Source organism: Macaca fascicularis, chromosome 14 (genome assembly GCF_037993035.2).
Source record: "Macaca fascicularis isolate 582-1 chromosome 14, T2T-MFA8v1.1".
In the NCBI taxonomy this organism is placed as follows: Eukaryota; Metazoa; Chordata; class Mammalia; order Primates; family Cercopithecidae; genus Macaca; species Macaca fascicularis.
In genome coordinates this window covers 46,800,550-46,806,549 of record NC_088388.1, presented here as the reverse complement: position 1 = coordinate 46,806,549, position 6,000 = coordinate 46,800,550, and positions in this window count along the sequence as shown.

The window sequence follows — 6,000 nt, the reverse complement described above, 5'->3', positions numbered from 1 at the left end:
TTATCTAATTTGCCAGTATGTGTCTTTTAATTGGGGCATTTAGCCCATTTACATTTAAGGTCAATATTGTTATGTGTGAATTTGATCCCGTTATTATGATGTTAGCTGGTTATTTTGCCCATTAGTTGATGCAGTTTCTTCATAATGTTGATGGTTTTAACAATTTGGTATGGTTTTGCAGTGGCTGGTACCAGTTGTTTCTTTTCATATTCCTTCAGCACTTGTAAGACAGGCCTGGTTGTAACAAAATCTCTCAGCATTTGCTTGTCTGTAAAGGATTTTATTTCTTTTTTGCTTATGAACCTTAGTTTGGCTGGATATGAAATTCTGGGTTGAAAATTCTTTTCTTTAAGAATATTGAAATATTGGCCCCCACTCTCTTCTGGCTTGTAGGGTTTCTGCAGAGAGATCTGCTGTTAGTCTGATGGGCTTCCCTTTGTGGATAACCTTACCTTTGTCTCTGGCTGCCCTTAACATTTTTCCTTCATTTCAACCTTGGTGAATCAGACGATTATGTGTCTTGGAGTTGCTCTTCCCGAGGAGTATCTTTGTGGTGTTCTTTGTATTTCCTGAATTTGAATGTTGCATGTCTTGCCAGGTTGGGGAATTTCTCCTGGATAATATCCTGAAAAGTGGTTTCCAAGTGGTTCCATTCTCTCTGTCACTCTCAGGTACACCAATCAAATGTCAGTTTGGTCTTTTCACATAGTCTTATATTTCTTGGAGGCTTTGTTTGTTCCTTTTCATTCTTTTTCCTCTAATCTTGTCTTCATGCTTTATTTCATAAAGTTGATCTTCAATGTCTGATATCCTTTCTTTCGCTTGATCAATTCAGCTATTGATACTAGTGTATGCTTCATGAAGTTTTTGTGCTGTGTGTTTCAGCTCCATTAGTTCATTTATGTTCTTCTCTAAACTGGTTATTCTAGTTAGCAATTCCTCTAAATTTTTTTTTTTCAAAGTTCTTAGCTTCCTTGCATTGTGTTAGAACATGCTCCTTTAGCTCAGAGGAATTTATTACCCACTTTCTGAAGCCTACTCTGTCAATTCATCAAACTCATTCTCTGTCCAGTTTTGTTCCCTTGCTGACGAGGAGTTGTGATCCTTTGGAGGCAAAGAAGTGTTCTGGATTTTGGAATTTTCAGCATTTTTACACTGGTTTTTCCTCATCTTCATGGATTTATCTACCTTTGGTCTTTGATGTTGGTGACCTTAGGATGGGGTTTCTGTGTGGACATCCTTTTTGTTGATATTGATGCTATTCATTTCTGTTGGTTAGTTTTTCTTCTAACAGTCAGGCCCCTCTACTGCAGGTCTGCTTTAGTTTGCTGGAGGTCCGCTTCAGAGTCTGTTTTTCTGGGTGTCACCAGCAGAGGCTGTACAATAGCAAACATTGCTGCCTGTTCCTTCCTCTAGAAGTTTTGTCCCAAAGAAGCACCCACCAGATGCCATCCAGAACTCTCTTTATGAGATGTCTGTCTACCCCTGCTGGGAGGTGTCTCCCAGCCAGAAGGCACAGGAGTCAGGGACCCACTTGAGGAGGCAGTCTGTCCCTTAGCAGAGCTTGAGCACTGTGCTGGGAGATCTGCTGATCTCTTCAGAGCCAGCAGGCAGGAACATTTAAGTCTGCTGAAGCAATGCCCACAGCCACCCCTTTCCACAGGTGCTCTGTCCCAGGGAGATAGGAATTTTATCTATAAGCCCCTGACTGTGGCTACTGCCTTTCTTTCAGAGATACCCCACCGAGAGAGGAGGAATCTAGATAGGCAGTTTGGCTACAGTGGCTTTGCTGAGCTGTGGTGGGCTCTACCCAGTCAGAACTTCCAGGTGGCTTTGTTTACACTGTGAAGGGAAAATTGCCTACTCAAGCCTCAGTAATGGTGTATGCCAGTGGATCTTAGCTTGCTGGGTTCCATGGGGGTGGTATCCACTGAGCTAGACCAACTGGCTCCCTGGCTTCAGTCCCCTTCTTAGGGGAGTGAATGCTTCTGCCTCACTGGCATTCCAGGCACCACTGGGGTACAGAAAAAAACCTCCTGCAGCTAGCTCAGTTTCTGCCTAAATGGCCACCCAGTTTTGTGCTTGAAACCCAGGGCCCTGGTGGTGTAGGCACCCAAGTGAATCTCCTGGTCTGCATGTTGGAAACACTGTGGGAAAAGTGTAGTATCTGGGCTGAGAGCACCATTTCTCATGGCATGGTCCCTCACGGCTTCCCTTGGTTGCGGAGGGATTTCCCTCACCCCTTGTGCTTCCAGGGTGAGGTGATACCCCACCCTGCTTCAGCTCACCCTCCATGACCTGCACCCACTGTCTAACAAGTCTCAGTGAGATGATCCTTGTACCTCCGTTGGAAATGCAGAAATCACCTGCCTTCTGCATTGATCTTGCTGGGAGTTGCAGACCGGAGCTCTTCCTGTTTCGCCATCTTGCCAGCCACCCCAACCATAATTTCATATCCAGCCAAACTAAGCTCCATAAGCAAAGGAGAAATAAAATCTTTCCCTGACAGGCAAATGCTGAGGGATTTTGTTACCACCAGGCCTGCTTTACAAGAGCTCCTGAAGGAAGCACTAAATATGGAAATGAAAAACTGGTACCAGCCACTGCAAAAACACACCAAAATATAATGACATATGACACTATGAAGAAACTGAATCAACTAATGTGCAAAATAACCAGCTAGCATCATGAGGGCAGGATCAAAGTCACACATAACAATATTAACTTTAAATGTAAATGGGCTAAATGCCCCAATTAAAAGACACAGACTGGCAAATTGAATAAAATGTCAAGACCCATAGGTGTGCTGTATTCAGGAGACCCATCTCAACCTATGCAAAGACACACATAGGTTCAAAATAAAGGGATAAAAGGAAGATTTACCAATCAAATGGAAACAAAACAAAACAAAAAAAGGCAGGGGTTGCAATCCTAGTCTCTCATAAAACAGACTTTAAACCAACAAAGATCAAAAAAGACAAAGAAGGGCATTACATAATGGTAAAGGGATCAATGCAACAAGAAGGGGCTAACTATCCTAAATATATATGCAACCAATACAGGAGCACCCAAATTCATAAAGCAAGTTCTTAGAGACCTACAAAGAGACTTAGACTCCCACACAATAATAGCAGGAGAATTTTACACCCCACTGTCAATATTAGACAGAGCAACAAGAAAGAAAGTTAACAAGAATATTCAGGATTTGAACTCAACTCTGGACCAAATGTACCTAATAGAAACTGACAGAACTCTCCACCCCAAATCAACAGCATATACATTCTTCTCAGTGCCACATAGCACTTATTCTAAAATCAGCCACATAATTGGAAGTAAAACACTCCTCAGCAAATGCAAAAGAATGGAAATCATAACAAAGAGTCTCTCAGACAACAGTGCAATCAAATTAGAACTCAGGATTAAGAAACTCACTCAAAACCACATAACCACATGGAAATTGAACAACCTGAATTGAATAACTAAATTAAGGCAGAAATAAAAAAGTTCTTTGAAGCCAATGAGAACACACAGACAATGTACCAGAATCTCTGGGACACAGTTAAGCAATATTTAGAGAGAAATATTAGTACTAAATGCCCACAGGAGAAAGCAGGAAAGATCTAAAATTGACACCCTGACATCACGATGAAAGAACTAGAGAAGCAAGACCAAACAAATTCAAAATCTAGGAGAAGATAAGAAATAACTAAGATCAGAGCAGAACTGAAAAAGATAGAGACACGAAAAACCCTTCAGAAAATCAACAAATCCAGGAGCTGGCTTTTTGGAAAGATTAACAAAATAGATAGACCACTAGCTAGACTAAAAAAGAAAAAAAGGAAGAAGAATCAAATAGATAAAATGAAAAGTAACAAAGGGGATATCAGCACGGAGCCTACAGAAATGCAAACTACCACCAGAGAATACTATAAACACCTCTATGCAAATAAACTAGAAAATCTAGAAGAAATGGATAAATTGCTGGAAACATACACCCTCCCAAGACTAAACCAGGAAGAAGTCAAATCCCTAAATAGACCAATGACAAGTTCTGAAATTCAGGCAGTAATATATAGCTTACCAACCAAAAAAAGCCCAGGACCAGACAGATTCACAGAATTCTACCCGAGGTACAAAGAGGAACTGGTACCATTCCTTCTGAAATCATTTCAAACAACTGAAAAGCAGGGACTTCTCCCTCACTCATTCCACGAGGCCAGCATCATTCTGATACCAAACCGAGCAGAGCCAAAACAAAAAAGAAAACTTCAGGCCAATATTCCTGATGAACATCAATGCAAAAATCCTCAATGAAATACTGGCAAACTGAATCCAGCAGCACATCGAAGTCTTATCCACCACGATCAGGTCGGCTTCATCCCTGGGATGCAAGGCTGGCTCAACATATGCAAATCAGTAAACGTAACCCATCACATAAACAGAACCGATGACAAAAACCATGTGATTATCTCAATAGATCCAGAAAAGGCCTTCAGTAAAATTCAATATCGCTTTATGCTAAAAACTTGTGGGGAAAAGAAAGAGAGATCAGACTGTTATTGTGTCTATGTGGAAAGAAGTAGACATAAGAAACTCCATTTTGTTCTGTACTAAGAGAAATTCTTCTGCCTTGAGATGCTGTTAATCTGTAACCCTAGCCCCAACTCTGTGCTTGCAGACATGTGCTGTGTTGACTCAAGTTTAATGGATTTAGGGCTGTGCAGGATGTGCTTTGTTAAAAAAGTGCTTGAAGGCAGTATGCTTGGTAAAAGTCATCCCCATTCTCTAATCTCGAGTACCCAGGGACACAATACACTGCAGAAGGCCACAGGGACCTCTGCCCAGGAAAGCCAGGTATTGTCCAAGGTTTCTCCCCATGTGATAGCCGGATATATGGCTTTGTGGGAAGGGAAAGACGTGACCGTCCCCAGTCTGACACCCGTAAAGAGTCTGTGCTGAGGAGGATTAGTGAAAGAGGAAGGCCTCTTTGCAGTTGAGATAAGAGGAAGGCATATGTCTCCTGCTTGTCCCTGGGAATGGAATGTCTTGGTGTAAAACACGATTGTATGTTCTATTTACTGAAATAGGAGAAAACCACCTTAGGGATGGAGGTGAGACATGCTGGCGGCAATACAGCTCTTTAATGCACCAAGATGTTTATGTACGTGCATATCAAAGCACAGCACCTTTCCTTAAACTTATTTATGACACAGAGACCTTTGCTCACATGTTTTCCTGCTGACTCTCTCCCCACTATTACCCTATTATCCTGCCACATTCCCCTCTCCGAAATGGTAGAGATAGTGATCAACAAATACTGAGGGAACTCAGAGATCAGTGCCCGGGAAGGTCCTCAGTATGCTGAGTACCAGTCCCCTGGGCCCACTGTTCTTTCTCTATACTTTTGTCTCTGTGTCTTATTTCTTTTCTCAGTCTCTCGTCCCACCTGACAAGAAACACCCACAGGTGTGGAGGGGCTGGCCCCCTTCAAAACTCTCAATAAACTAGGTATTGATGGAACGTATCTCAAAATAATAAGAGCTGTTTATGACAAACCCACAGCCAATATCATACAGAATGGGTGAAAGCTGGAAGCATTCCCTTTGAACAGCAGCATGAGACACAGATGTCCTCTTCTGCCACTCCTATTCATCACAGTGTTGAAAGTTCTGGCCGGGGAAATCAGTTAATACAAAACAATTAAGGGTATTCAAATAGGAAGAGAGGAAGTCAAATCGTCTCTATTTGCAGATGACAATATTGTATATTTAGAAAATCCCATCATCTCACTCTAAATTCTGATAAGTAACTTCAGCGAAGTCTCAGGATAGAAAATCAGTGTGCAATAATCACCAGCATTCCTATACATCAATAATAGTTAAGCAGAGAGACAAATCATGATGAACTACTGTTCACAATTGCTACAAAGAGAATAAAATGCCTAGGAATACAACATACAAGGGATGTGAAGGACCTCTTCAAGAACTACAAAACACTGCT